Source organism: Arachis stenosperma, chromosome 4 (assembly GCF_014773155.1).
Source record: "Arachis stenosperma cultivar V10309 chromosome 4, arast.V10309.gnm1.PFL2, whole genome shotgun sequence".
Lineage (NCBI taxonomy): Eukaryota > Viridiplantae > Streptophyta > Magnoliopsida > Fabales > Fabaceae > Arachis > Arachis stenosperma.
In genome coordinates this window covers 85346437-85362536 of record NC_080380.1, presented here as the reverse complement: position 1 = coordinate 85362536, position 16100 = coordinate 85346437, and the positions used below count along the sequence as shown (strand labels likewise).

The 16100-nt window shown below is 36.9% G+C and overlaps 2 non-coding genes across 2 annotated transcripts; both read right to left on the bottom strand.

Moving 5' to 3' along the window:
• Window positions 1-6241: 6241 nt before the first annotated feature.
• Window positions 6242-6345, bottom strand: LOC130978086 (small nucleolar RNA R71). Its single transcript, XR_009085750.1, has one exon. It is a non-coding gene; the product is annotated as a small nucleolar RNA R71 (small nucleolar RNA).
• Window positions 6346-15383: 9038 nt separating this feature from the next.
• LOC130977531 (small nucleolar RNA R71) lies at window positions 15384-15491 on the bottom strand. The gene has a single exon (XR_009085220.1). It is a non-coding gene; the product is annotated as a small nucleolar RNA R71 (small nucleolar RNA).
• Window positions 15492-16100: the final 609 nt, after the last annotated feature.

The following is a 16100-nucleotide window of genomic DNA, read 5'->3' as shown; positions in this document are numbered from 1 at the left end:
GTTTGCACTAGAGACCTTGATCGAGGCATTACGTTGGTATCTTCTATCTGCTCCGCACTCAATTTTGGCCTTGTCATCTATACCCAGTCATTATCACACATTGGATCTCGACGCGATGCAAGAGAAAAATCTATTTTTCAGCACGGGTGAAAGCTTTTACAACTTAGACGGTGGTGTGGAGTTTCGGATTGGCCACAGATTCAAAAGCAAAGATATAGTAATGCAGGATGTGAAGAATTACAACATTCACAGAAGTGTTGAGTACCGAATCGTGGAGTCGGATTGAATAAAGTACCATGTGCATTGCCGACAATCTGAAGCAGGCTGCCCTTGGCATCTCTGTGTTGCTCTCCGACAGAATCTCAGATATTGATAAGTTCAAGTTTAACTGTGTTATATATTCTCGTTTATCATTGTTATGCTTGTTGTACATGTCAACCACGATTGTTTTATTTCTTTAGGGAGGTGCGTAGGGTTGGAGGAGCGCACACAAGTTTAGCACCCACCATATCTCAAGACCACCGACAATTGGACAGTAGTCTAATATGACATGTCATCCTCTCATTGATACAATCCTCGCCATTCGTGAGTATCTCTGTCCGAAAAAGTGCAGTTATCACGACAAACCCTCGTAAAGAAAGGTCTAGATGGCAAAGCAAAAGGTAATTGTCTAGATATACGGTGATCGGGAGGAGTCATACAATAAAGTGTCGAGGTTACTGCAAGCACTGCAGAGTTGCTGTCCTGGAACGATATGTGAAATCAGGGCTATACCGTACTATGATGGGCACTTTATAGTGCGTGAGTGCAGTATGTTTGATAAGATATTTTGGGCCTTTCCATCCTGTGTGGAGGCTTTCAAGCATTGCAAATCGTTCATCTCCGTCGATGGCACGTATCCGTATGACAAATATGGTAGTGAGTTGTATATTGTTGTGGCACAAGATGGTAATAGCAATATCCTTCTTGTAGCTTTTGCAATTATTGATTCTGAGACCACGGAGTCCTAGTCTTTCTTCCTTACCAATATGAGGCGACACGTGACCCTAAGCCTTTTGATTATTTCTGACAGATCCTAGGCGATCAAAGCTGCACTGAGAGCTGAAGATAGTGAGTGGCAGCCTCCTAGAGTGTTTCATGCTTATTGTGTCTAGCACATGGGGGCAAACTTTATGTCTTGTTTTAAGTCTACCAAGGGAAAGCGGTATCTCATAAATGCTGCTTACAGTCCAAGCAAGTTTAGGTACGAGTGGTACATGAATGCATTGACGGGTTTGCCGCAGGATATGGCGGAGTTGGCTAGTAGGTTCAACAAAGAGATCTGGTTACAACACTATAACCGGTCGCCGGTTCGAATAGATGATGACGAACCTTTCCGAGTGCATGATGCTATGCTTAAGGGTACACGCTATTTACCAATTTCAGCCATCGTGCGATGCACCTACGAGAGGCTACATCAGTTGTTCGTCAGGATGGGATGGGAGGCACATGCCTAACTAGTGGCAGATAATCAATTTTCCCAACGGTTAATAAATGGTATCAAGAAGAAAAGAGAGAAAATCTCCCAGATGCGCATCGCTCATTGCAACAGACAGGCTTCAGTGTTCCTGGTTGAGGAATTAGAGCCTTTCGAGGGTTAGTCCCAAGGTTTGTTCTGTGTTTGCTTGAGGCAGGCACGTGTGACTGTGGCCTTCTCCAGTCACTAAATTTTTCATGTCGTCATGCACTAGCATCCTGTGCCGCCGTGAGTGTCAAATGGAGTCCATTTGTCCATTTGGTATACATGCAGCAAGCTGTGTTCAAAGTATATGAGGCGGAGTTTCTCCCGATACCAGATGAGAAGCTTTGGCCGGAATGGTACGGGACACAGCTTTGTCCTAATTCTGCCATGCGCAAGAAGTCTACTAATCGAACATTTCCACGCACGACGTGTAGTTTATAGTCGCTACGTTGTTTGTGTTTGTTGAGGTTGTTGTTTCTGTAGTTCATGTGATTGTGTGGTTTACTTTATTGTTCACTTTGTTATATTTTCAATAAGGAAATGTTGTACTCGAATTTTATGTGATTTAAGTTATCCATGTTTACGGCATTCATGTTGTACAGGAATTCTAAAGTTTAAACTTCAACACATAGCAACGTTCACATAAAACATCCAAAAAAAGAGCTCAATAATTGATGAGCGGAAAATTTATACGCTTTTTGGCATTGTTTTTAGATAGTTTTTAGTATAATCTAGCTACTTTTAGGGATGTTTTCATTAGTTTTTATGCTAAATTCATATTTTTGGACTTTACTATCAGTTTGTGTGTTTTTCTGTGATTTTAGGTAACTTCTGGCTGAAATTGAGGGACCTGAGCAAAACTCTGATAAGGAGGCTGACAAAGGACTGCTAATGCTGTTGGAATCTGACCTCCCTGCACTCGAAATGGATTTTCTGGAGCTACGGAACTCCAAATGGCGCGCTCTCAACGGTGTTGGACAGTAGACATCTAGAGCTTTCCAGCAATATATAATAGTCCATACTTTATTCGTGATTAGATGATGTAAACTGGCGTTTAACGCCAGTTCTATGCTGCATTCTGGAGTCAAACGCCAGAAACACGTCACGACCCAGAGTTGAACACCAAAAACACGTTACAACTTGGCGTTCAACTCCAAGATAAGCCTCAACTTGTGTAAAGATCAAGCTCAGCCCAAGCACACACCAAGTGGGCCCCGGAAGTGGATTTCTGCATCAATTACTTATTTCTGTAAACCCTAGTAACTAGTTTAGTATAAATAGAACTTTTTACTATTGTATTTTCATCTTTGGTCTCGGTTTTATTCCATTATTCATCTTAGGAGACTATTGATCACGTTTTGGGGGGCTGGCCATTTGGCCATGCCTGATCCTTCATCACTTATATATTTTTAACGGTGGAGTTTCTACACACCATAGATTAAGGGTGTAGAGCTCTGCTGTACCTCAAGTTTTAATGTAATTACTACTATTTTCTATTCAATTCTGCTTGTTCTTATTCTAAGATATTTGTTGCACTTCAACATGACGAATGTGATGATCCGTGACACTCATCATCATTCTCACCTATGAACGCGTGACTGACAACCACTTCCGTTCTACTTTAGGCCGGGCGCATATCTCTTGGATTTCTTAATCAGAATCTTCGTGGTATAAGCTAGAATCGATGGTGGCATTCATGGGAATCCGGAAAGTTTAACCTTATCTGTGGTATTTCGAGTAGGATTCCGGGATTGAATGTGACGATCTTCAAACTCGCGATTGTTGGGCGTGATGACAAACGCAAAAGAATCAAGGAATTCTATTCCAACATGATCGAGAACCGACAGATGATTAGCCGTGCTGTGACAGAGCATTTGGACCTTTTTCACTGAGAGGATGGGATATAGCCATTGACAACGGTGATGCCCTACATACAGCTTGCCATGGAAAGGAATAAGAAGGATTGAAGGAAGGCAGTAGAAAAGCAGAGATCCAACAGGGACAAGAATCTCCATATACTTATCCGAAATTCCCACCATTGAATTACATGAGTAACTCTATCTTTATTTTCTGCTTTATTTATTATTCAAAAACTCCATAACATTTATTATCCGCCTAACTGAGATTTACAAGATGACCATAGCTTGCTTCATACCAACAATCTCTGTGGGATTGACACTTACTCACGTAAGGTATTACTTGGACGACGCAGTACACTTGCTGGTTAGTTGTGTGGAGTTATGACTAAGTGTGATTCACGTTTGAGAGCACTACCAAGTTTATTGGCGCCATTGTTGATGATCACAATTTCGTGCACCAAGTTTTTGGCGCCGTTGCCGGGGATTATTCGAGTTTTGACAACTGACGGTTCATCTTGTTGCTCAGATTAGGTAATTTTCTTTCTATTTTCTTTTCAAAAAGTTTTCAAAAATATTTTTCAAAATTTTTCCTTTGTTTTCAAAAATTATTCCAAAATTTTTAAGAATGAATTCTAGAGTTTCGTAGTAACATGTTGAAGCCTGACTGGCTATAAAGCCATATCCAAATCCTTTTGGATTGAGGCTTCCACTTGTCAACATAACGGGTTTGTATATGGAGTTGGATGAAATATCAGCTGTTGCATGCCTGATTTATATCTTCTAAAGCTGGCTGGCTATTAAGCCATGCCCAACCCTTGGATTAGAGCTTTAGACTAACATTGAAAGATTCCTGGAATTCTTATTAAAAATTTTGAATTTCTTATTTTATTTTTCCAATATGTTTTCGAAAAATCTATTAAGAAAATACAAAAAAATCATAAAATCATAAAAAATCAAAAATATTTTGTGTTTCTTGTTTGAGTCTTGAGTCAATTTTTAAGTTTGGTGTTAATTGCATGTTTTTTAAAATTTATGCATTATTTTTCGAAAATTCATGCATTCATAGTATTCTTCATGATCTTCAAGTTGTTCTTGGTAAGTCTTTTTGTTTGATCTTGATGTTTTCTTGTTTTGTGTCTTTTATTGTTTTTCATGTGCATTTTTGCATTCATATTGTCTAAGCATTAAAGATTTCTAAGTTTGGTGTCTTGCATATTTTCTTTGCATAAAAATTTTTTCAAAAAAATGTTCTTGATGTTCATCATGATCTTCAAAGTGTTCTTGGTGTTCATCTTGACATTCATAGTGTTCTTGCATGCATCATGTGTTTTGATTCATAATTTTCATGTTGTGAGTCATTTTTTATGTTTTTCTCTCTCATAATTAAAAAATTCAAAAATAAACAATATCTTTTCTTTTTTTCTCTCAATATTTCGAAAATTTGGGTTGACTTAGTCAAAAAATTTTAAAATTAGTTGTTTCTCGTAAGTCAAGTCAAATTTTCAAATTTTAAAAATCTTATCTTTTTAAAACTTTTTCAAAAATTAAATCCTTTTCATTTTTCTTTTTAATTTTCAAAAATTCTTTAAAATATTTTTCAAAAATCTTTTTCTTAGTTTTATCTTTATTTTCGAAAATTATGCTAACAATTAATATGATTGATTCAAAAAATTTGAAGTTTGTTACTTTCTTGTTAAGAAAGGTTCAATCTTTAAATTCTAGAATCTTATCTTTTAGTTTCTTGTTAGTTAAGTAATTAATTTTATTTTTAAAAATTAAATATTTTCTAACCATATCTTTTTAATCATATCTTTTTATCTTATCTTTTATATCATATCTTTTTTTTTCAAAAATTTGATTTTAAAATATCTTTTCTAACTTCTTATCTTCTTATCTTCTTATCTTTTCAAATTTGATTTTCAAATCTTTTTCAACTAACTATTTGACTTTTTGTTTGTTTCTTATCTTTTTCAAAACCACCTAACAACTTTTCTCTCTCTAATTTTCGAAAATACCTCCCTCTTTTTTTCAAAAAATTCTTTTTAATTAATTAATTGTTTTAAATTTTAATTTTAATTTTATTTTTTATCTTAATTTTCGAAAATCATTAACTGCTTTTCAAAATTAATTTCAAAAATTTCTCCCTCTCTCATCTTTTCCTATTTATTTATTCATTTACTAATACTTCTCTTCACCTATCTTCATCTCAAGTCACTACCCCTATCCTCACCCTTCTGTTTGGATTCTCCTTTCTTTATTCCCTTTCTTCTTCTACTAACAACAAAGAACCTCTTTACTGTGACATAGAGAATTCCTCTTCTTTTTCTGTTCTCTTCTCTTTCATATGAGCAGGAACAAGAAAAAAGGCATTCTTGTTGAAACTGATCCAGAACCTGAAAGGACTCTGAAGAGAAAACTAAGAGAAGCTAAATTACAACAATCCAGAGACAACCTTGCTAAAATTTTTGAACAAGAAAAGGAGATGGCAGCCGAACCTAACAACAATAATGCAAGAAGGATGCTTGGTGATTATACCACACCTACGTCCAAGTTTGATGGAAGAAGCATCTCAATTCCTACCATAGGAGCAAACAATTTTGAGCTGAAACCTCAATTAGTTGCTCTAATGCAACAGAACTGCAAGTTTCATGGACTTCTATAAGAAGATCCTTACCAGTTCTTAACTGAGTTCTTGTAGATCTGTGAGACTGTTAAGACTAATGGAGTAGATCCTGAAGCCTACAGGCACATGCTTTTCCCTTTTGCTGTAAGAGACAAAGCTAGAACATGGTTGGACTCTCAACCTAAAGATAGCCTGGACTCCTGGGATAAGCTGGTCATGGCCTTCTTGGCTAAGTTCTTTCCTCCTCAAAAGCTGAGCAAGCTTAGAGTGGATGTTCAAACCTTCAAACAAAAAGATGGTGAATCCCTCTATAAAGCTTGGGAAAGATACAAGCAGATGACCAAAAGATGTCCTTCTAACATGTTTTCAGAATGGACCATGATAGATATATTCTATTATGGTCTATCTGAGTTCTCTAAGATGTCATTGGACCATTCTGCAAGTGAATCCATTCACCTAAAGAAAATGCCTGCAGAAGCTCAAGAACTTATTGACATGGTTGCAAATAACCAGTTCATGTACACTTCTGAGAGGAATTCCATGAACAATGGGACGCCTCAAAGGAAGAGAGTTCTTGAAATTGATGCTCTGAATGCCATATTGGCTCAGAACAAAGTGTTGACTCAACAAGTCAACATGATTTCTCAAAGTCTGAATGGATGGCAAAATGCATCCAACAATACTAAAGAGGCATCTTTTGAAGAACCCTGCAATAGCAGAGGTAAATTACATGGGTGAACCTTATGGAAACACCTATAATTCATCATGGATAAATCATCCAAATTTCTCATGGAAGGATCAACAAAAGCCTCAACAAGGCTTTAATAATGGTGGAAGAAATAGGCTCAATAATATCACGCCTTATCCATTATCTTCTCAGCAACAGACAGAGAATTATAAACAGAATACCTCTAACTTAGCAAATTTAGTCTCTTATCTGTCTAAGGCCACTTTAAGTTTCACGAATGAAACAAGGTCCTCCATCAGAAATCTGGAGGCACAAGTGGGCCAGCTGAGTAAAAAAATCACTAAAACTTCTCCTATCTCTCCCAAGCAATACTGAAGAGAATCCAAAAAGAGAGTGCAAGGCCATTGATATAATCAACATGGCCGAATGCAAGGAGGAAGAGGAGGACGTGAATCCCAATGAGGAAGACCTTATGGGACATCTCTCAACCAAGAAGGAGTTCCCTATTGAGGACCCAAAGGAATCTGAGGCTCATATAGAGACCATAGAGATTCCATTAAACCTCCTTCTGCCATTCATGAGCTCTGAAGACTATTCTTCCTCTAAAGAGGATGAAGATGTAACTGGAGAGCAAGTTGCTCAATATCTAGGAGCTATCATGAAGCTGAATGCCAAATTGTTTGGTAATGAGACTTGGGAAGGTGAACCTCCCTTGCTCATTAGTGAACTTGATACATGGGTTCAGCAAACCTTACCTCAAAAGAGACAAGATCCTGGCAAATTCTTAATACCCTGTACCATAGGCACCATGACCTTTGAAAAGGCTCTGTGTGACCTGGGGTCAAGCATAAATCTTATGCCACTCTCTGTAATAGAGAAGTTGGGGATCATTGAGGTACAGCCTGCCTTATTCTCATTACAAATGACAGACAAGTCAGTAAGACAAGCTTATGGATTGGTAGAGGACGTGTTGGTAAAGGTCGAAGACCTTTACATCCCTGCTGATTTCATAATCTTAGACACTAGGAAGGAGGAGGATGAATGCATCATCCTTGGAAGACCTTTCCTAGCCACAGCAGGAGCTGTGATAGACGTTAACAGAGGAGAATTAGTCCTTCAATTGAATGGGGACTACCTTGTGTTTAAGGCACACGACTATTCTTCTGTAACAAGGGAGAGTAAGCATGCAGAGCTTCTCTCAGTACAGAGTCAAACAGAGCTCCTACAGTCAAACTCTAAGTTTGGTGTCGGGAGGCCACAACCAAACTCTAAGTTTGGTGTTGAATCCTGATGAGCAGATAATTTATACGCTTTTTGGCAGTGTTTTTAGTATATTTTTAGTATGTTTTAGTTAGTTTTAAGTATATTTTTATTAGTTTTTAGTTAAAATTCACTTTTCTGGACTTTACTATGAGTTTGTGTGTTTTTCTGTGATTTCAAGTATTTTCTGGCTGAAATTGAGGGACCTGAGCAAAAATCTGATTCAGAGGCTGAAAAGGACTGCAGATGCTGTTGGATTCTGACCTCCCTGCACTCGAAGTGGAATTTCTGGAGCTACAGAATCCCAATTGGCGCGCTCTCAACGGTGTTGGAAAGTAGACATCCTGGGCTTTCCAGCAATGTATAATAGTCCATACTTTGCCCGAGATTTGATGGCCCAAACCGGCGTTCCGAATCAGCTCAAAACTGCCCAGCGTTAAACGCCGGAACTGGCACAAGAATGGGAGTTAAACGCCCAAACTGGCACAAAAGCTGGCGTTTAACTCCAAGAGAAGTCTCTACACGAAAATGCTTCAATGCTCAGCCCAAGCACACACCAAGTGGGACCGGAAGTGGATTTTTATGTCATTTACTCATCTTTGTAAACCCTAGGCTACTAGTTCTCTACAAATAGGACCTTTTGCTATTGTATTTTATATCTTTGAATCTTTGGATCACTTTAGATCTTTAGATCATCTTTGGAGGTCTAGTTCTTAGATCATTGGGAGGCTGGCCTCACGGCCATGCCTAGACCTTGTTCTTATGTATTTTCAACGGTGGAGTTTCTACACACCATAGATTAAGGTGTGGAGCTCTGCTGTACCTCGAGTATTAATGCAATTACTATTGTTCTTCTATTCAATTCAGCTTATTCTTGTTCTAAGATATCACTTATTCTCCAACTTGATGAATGTGATGATCCGTGACACTCATCATCATTCTCACCTATGAACGTGTGCCTGACAACCACCTCCGTTCTACCTTAGATTGAGTGGATATCTCTTGGATCCCTTAATCGGAATCTTCGTGGTATAAGCTAGAATTGATGGCGGCATTCAAGAGAATCTGGAAGGTCTAAACCTTGTCTGTGGTATTCTGAGTAGGATTCAATGATTGAATGACTGTGACGAGCTTCAAACTCCTGAAGGCTGGGCATTAGTGACAGACGCAAAAGAATCAATGGATTCTATTCCAACCTGATTGAGAACCGACAGATGATTAGCCGTGCCGTGACAGGGTACGTTGAACATTTTCACTGAGAGGACGGGACTGTAGCCACTGACAACGGTGATGCCCAATATACAACTTGCCATAGAAAGGAGTAAGAAGGATTGGATGAAGACAGTAGGAAAGCAGAGAGACGGAAGGGACAAAGCATCTCCATATGCTTATCTGAAATTCTCACCAATGAATTACATAAGTATCTCTATCCTTGTTTTATGTTTTATTCATAAATCATCCATAACCATTTGAATCTGCCTGACTAAGATTTACAAGGTGACCATATCTTGCTTCATACCAACAATCTCCGTGGGATCGACCCTTACTCGCGTAAGGTTTATTACTTGGACGACCCAGTGCACTTGCTGGTTAGTTGTGCGAAGTTGTGATAAAGAGTTGAGATTTCAATTGAGCGTACCATGTTTATGGCGCCATTGATGATCACAATTTCGTGCACCAAGTTTTTGGCGCCGTTGCCGGGGATTGTTGAGTTTGGACAACTGACGGTTCATCTTGTTGCTTAGATTAGGTATTTTTCTTCAGAGTTCTTAAGAATGAATTCTAGTGTTTCAAGGTGATGTTCTTATCATCACCAAAGCTGATTGATCCTCATCAATTTAGCTCTTGAATGCAATGTCCTGCTGAAGCTTAGCTAGCCATGTCTAATTCCTTTAGACTGAAGCTTTAGACTAACATTGCATGATTCCTGGAATTCTCATTAAGAATTTTGATACCTTTATTTTCTTTTCCACTTAATTTTCGAAAAAAACAAAAAAAAATTACAAAATCATAAAAACCAAAAATATTGTATGTCTCTTGTTGAGTCTAGTGTCTCATGTTAAGTTTGCTGTCAATTGCATGTTTCTATTCTTCTTGCATTCATTCATGTGTCTTAAGTGATCTTCAAGATGTTCTTGATGATTTCCTTGCTCTGATCTTTAAATTCTCTTGTCTTGAGTGTTTTGTTGTTTTTCATGTGCATTCTCAATTTATTAGTGTCAGTAGTATACAAACTTCTAAGTTTGGTGTCTTGCATGCATTGTTTATTTGATTTTAGTTGCATTGTGATTATTCCTCATTATTAAAAATCCAAAAATATTTTTAATTTGTGTCTTTTCAAGTCAATAATACAGAGAATTGAAGATTCAGAACATACAGCAGAGGAATTATACAGAAAAAGCTGGACGTTCAAAACGCCCAGTGAGGAAGGCAAACTGGCGTTTAAACGCCAGCCAGGGTGCCTGGTTGGGCGTTTAAAGCCCAAAAGGGTAGCAATTTGGGCGTTAAACGCCAGAATGGATACCATTCTGGGCGTTTAGCGCCAGGATGGCACAAGAGGGAAGATTCTGTTTTCAATTCAAATTTTTTTTCAAGTTTTCAAAATCTTTTCAAAATCAAATCTTTTTCAAATCAAATCTTTTCAATCAAATCTTTTTCAAAATCAATTTCTTTCCATTTTCAAAAATACTTGCTATCAATTAATGATTTGATTCAACATTTCAATTGTGTTGCCTTTTCTGTTGAGAAAGGTTTAATGTTTGAATCATATCTTTTCTTGTTAACCAAGTCATTAATTTTTAAAATCAAATCTTTTTTTTTAATTGTTTTTCAAATCATATCTTTTCAATCACATATTTTTCTCACAATTTTTTTTAAAATAGTTTTCAACCATATCTTTTTGATTTCTAATTTCAAAATCTTTTTCAAAACTCACTTGATTTCTTTTCCACTCTTGGTTTTCGAAAATCAATTAGTGTTTTTCAAAATGTTTTTAAAATATTTTTAATTTATTTTCGAAAATTTCTTCCCCTCTTCTCACATCCTTCTCCATCTTTCTTGATAAGTTCGAATTCTTCTTCTTCTTCCTTCTATTTTTCTTTTCCTCTGACACCTCAAGGAATCTCTATACTGTGACATAGAGGATTCCATATTCTCTTGTTCTCTTCTCTTTCATATGAGCAGGAGCAAAGACAAAAGCATTCTTGTTGAGGCTGACCCTGAACCTGAAAGGACCTTGAAGCGAAAGCTAAGAGAAGCTAAGGCAGAACTCTCTATAGAGGATCTAACAGAAATCTTCAAAGAAGAAGACATGGCAGCCAAAAACAACAACAATGCCAACAATGCAAGGAAGGTACTGGGTGACTTTACTGCACCTACTCCCGACTTCTATGGGAGAAGCATCTCTATCCCTGCCATTGGAGCAAACAACTTTGAGCTTAAGCCTCAATTAGTTTCTCTAATGCAACAGAATTGCAAGTTCCATGGACTTCCATTGGAAGATCCTCATTAGTTTTTAGCTGAATTCTTGCAAATCTGTGACACTGTCAAGACCAATGGGATTGACCCTGAAGTCTACAGACTTATGCTATTCCCTTTTGCTGTAAGAGACAGAGCTAGGATATGGTTGGACTCACAACCTCAAGAAAGCCTGAACTCTTGAGAAAAGCTAGTCAATGCCTTCTTGGCAAAGTTCTTTCCACCTCAAAAATTGAGTAAGCTTAGAGTGGAAAGGCGCTGATGAGCAGATAATTTATACGCTTTTTGGCATTGTTTTTAGGTAGTTTTTAGTAGGATCTAGCTACTTTTAGGGATGTTTTTATTAGTTTTTATGCAAAATTCACATTTCTGGATTTTACTTTGAGTTTGTGTGTTTTTTTGTGATTTCAGGTATTTTCTGGCTGAAATTGAGGGACCTAAGCAAAAATCTGATTCAGGCTGAAAAAGGACTGCTGATGTTGTTGGATTCTGACCTCCCTGCACTCAAAATAAATTTTTTGGAGCTACAAAACTTCAAATGGCGCGCTCTGAATGGCGTTGGAAAGTAGACATCCAGAGCTTTCCAGCAATATATAATAGTCCATACTTTGTTCGAGTTTAGATGATGCAAACTGGCGTTCAATGCCAGTTCCATGCTGCATTCTGGAGTAAAACGCCAGAAACACGTCACAAACCAGAGTTAAACGCCAAAAATACGTTACAACTTGGCGTTTAACTCCAAGAGAAACCTCTGCATATGTAAAGCTTAAGCTCAGCCCAAGCACACACCAAGTGGGCCTCGGAAGTGGATTTCTGCATCAATTACTTATTTCTGTAAACCCTAGTAACTAGTCTAGTATAAATAGAACTTTTTACTATTGTATTAGGCGTCTGTCTCTTAGACCAATTTCGTCTTGGTTATTCTGGTTCCCTCTCTGGGGCCAAAGCCAATGAACACTATTTTCACTTATGTATTTTCAACGGTGGAGTTTCTACACACCATAGATTAAGGTGTGGAGCTCTGCTGTACCTCGAGTTTTAATGCAAAGTACTACTGTTTTCTATTCAATTCATGCTTATTCTTATTCTAAGATATTCGCTGCACTTAAACCTGATGGATGTGATGATCCATGACACTCATCATCATCCGTTCTTATGAACGCGTACTTGACAACCACTTCCGTTCTACCTTAGACCGAGCGTGTATCTCTTGGATTCCTTGATCAGAATCTTCGTGGTATAATCTAAAACCCTTTAGCAGCCACTTTTGAGAATCCGGAAAGTCTAAACCTTGTCTGTCGTATTCTGAGTAGGATTTAAGGATTGAATGACTGTGACGAGCTTCAAACTCGCGATTGTTGGGCGTAGTGACAGACGCAAAAGAATCAATGGATTCTATTCCGACATGATCGAGAACCGACATATGATTAGCCGTGCTGTGACAGAGCATTTGGACCATTTTCATTGAGAGGATGGGAAGTAGCCATTGACAATGGTGATGTGATGCCCTACATACAGCTTGCCATGGATAGGAGTATGAAGAATTGAAGGAAAGCAATAGGAAAGCAGAGATTCAACAGGAACAAAGCATCTCCATACACTTATCTGAAATTCCTACCAATGATTTTCATAAGTATCTCTATCTTTATTTTATGCTTTATTTATTATTATTTTCGAAAACCATTATAATCATTTGAATCAGCCTAACTGAGATTTACAAGATAACCATAGCTTGCTTCATACCAACAATCTCCGTGGGATCGACCCTTACTCACGTAAGGTTTATTACTTTGACGACCCAATGCACTTGCTGGTTAGTTGTGCGGAGTTGTGAAGAATGTGAGTGAACCATAGTAGTGTGCACCAAGTTTTTGGAGCCATTGCTAAGAATTTTTCAAGTTATGAAAAGAGTAAATCACAATTTTGCCTATCAAGTTTTTGGCGCAGTTGCCGGGGATTGTTCGAGTTTGGACAACTGACAGTTCATCTTGTTGCTAAGATTAGGTAATTTTCTTTTCAAAAAGTTTTCAAAAATCTTTCAAAAATTTTTTATTTGTTTTCGTTTTCCAAAAAAATAATTTTCGAAAAAAAAAATAAAATCATAAAAAACCAAAAATATTTTGTGTTTCTTGTTTGAGTCTAGTGTCAATTTTTAAGTTTGGTGTCAATTGCATGTTTTAAAAACTTTTGCATTTTTCAAAAATTCATGCATGTATTCTCCATGATCTTCAAGTTGTTCTTGACAAGTCTTCTTGTTTGATCTTTAAAATTTTCTTGTTTTGTATCTTTTGTTGTTTTTCATATGCATTTTTTGCATTAATAGTGTCTAAGCATTGAAAATTTCTAAGTTTGGTGTCTTGCATGTTTTTCTTTTCTTGAAAATTTTTCAAAAATAAGTCTTGATGTTCATCTTGATCTTCAAAGTGTTCTTGGTGTTCATCTTGACATTCATAGTGTTCTTGCATGCATCATTGGTTTTGATCCAAAATTTTCATGTTTTGGGTCATATTTGTGTTTTTCTCTCTCCTCATTAAAAATTCAAAAATAAAAAATATCTTTTCCTTATTTTACTCAAAAATTCGAAATCTTTGGGTTGACTTAGTCAAAAATTTTTAAAATTAGTTGTTTCTTATTAGTCATGTCAAGATTTCATTTTTAAAAATCCTATCTTTTCAAAATCTTTTTCAAAAATCAAATCTTTTTCAAATTTTTTTTATTATTTTCGAAAATTTTTAAAATTTATTTTCAAAATCTTTTTCTTATCTTTATTTCATGATTTTCAAAAACTTTACTAACAATTAATGTGATTGATTCAAAAATTTAAAGTTTGTTACTTTCTTGTTAAGAAAGGTTTAATCTTTAAATTCTAGAATCATATCTTTTAGTTTCTTGTTAGTCAAGTCATCAACTTTAAAAATTTAATATCTTTCAAAACAAATTTCAATCATATCTTTTAAAAAATTTGATTTCAAAATATCTTTCCTAACTTCTTATCTTTTCAAAATTGATTTTCAAATCTTTCTCAACTAACTAATTGACTTTTTGTTTGTTTCTTATCTTTTTCAAAACCACCTAACTACTTTCCTCTCTCTAATTTTCGAAAATTACCTCCCTCTCTTTCAAAATTCTTTTAATTAACTAATTGTTTCAAATTTTAATTTCAATTTTATTTCCTCTCTTAATTTTCGAAAATCACTAACCATTTTTCAAATAATTTTCGAAAACTCTCTCTCTCTCTCTTATCTCCTTCTATTTATTTTAATTATTTACTAACACTCTTCTCTTTATCTAAAATTCGAACCCTCTCTTCTCCTCTGTGTTCTAATTTTCTCATCCTTTTTCTATTCTTTTCTTCTTCTACTCACATAAAGGAATCTCTCTACTGTGGTAAAGAGGATCCCTATTATTATTTTCTGTTCCCTTCTTTCTCATATGAGCAGGAGCAAGGACAAGAATATTCTTGTTGAAGCAGATCCTGAACCTGAAAGGACTCTGAAGAGAAAACTAAGAGAAGCTAAATTACAACAATCCAGAGACAACCTTACAGAAATTTTCAAAAAAGAAGAGGAGATGGCAGCCGAAAATAATGACAACAATAATAATGCAAGGAGGATGCTTGGTGACTATACTACACATACTTCCAAATTTGATGGAAGAAGCATCTCAATCCCTGCTATTGAAGCAAACAACTTTGAGCTAAAACCTCAACTAGTTGCTCTAATGCAACAGAACTGCAAGTTTCATGGACTTTTATCAGAAGATCCCTATCATTTTTTAACTGAGTTCTTGCAGATCTGTGAGACTGTTAAGACTAATGGAGTAGATCCTGAATTCTACGGGCTCATACTTTTTTCTTTTGCTGTAAGAGACAGAGCTAGAGCATGGTTGGACTTACAACCTAAAGATAGCCTGGACTCCTGGGATAAGCTGGTCACGGCCTTCTTGGCTAAGTTCTTTCCTCCTCAAAAGCTGAACAAGCTTAGAGTGGATGTTCAGACCTTCAAACAAAAAGATGGTGAATCCCTCTATGAAGCTTGGGAAAGATACAAGCAGATGACCAAAAGGTGTCCTTCTGACATGCTTTCAGAGTGGACCATTTTGGATATAATCTATTATGGTCTATCTGAGTTCTCTAAGATGTCACTGGACCATTCTGCAGGTGGATCCATTCACCTAAAGAAAACGCCTGCAGAAGCTCAAGAACTTATTGACATGGTTGCAAATAACCAATTCATGTACACCTCTGAGAGGAATCATGTGAGTAATGGGACGCCTCAGAAGAGGGGAGTTCTGTAAATTGATGCTCTGAATGCCATATTGGCTCAGAACAAAATGTTGACTCAGCAAGTCAACATAATTTTTCAGAGTCTGAATGGATGGCAAAATGCATCCAACAGTACTAAAGAGGCATCTTCTGAAGAAGAAGCTTATGATCCTGAGAACCCTGCAATGGCAGAGGTGAATTACATGGGTGAACCCTATGGGAACACCTATAACTCCTCATGGAGAAATCATCCAAATTTCTCATGGAAGGATCAACAAAAGCCGTAACAAGGCTTTAATAATGGTGGAAGAAACAGGCTCAGCAATAGCAAGCCTTTTCCATTATCTTCTCAGCAATAGACAGAGAATTCTGGGCAGAGCCCCTCTAGCTTAGCAAACATAGTCTCTGATCTGTCTAAGGCCACTTTA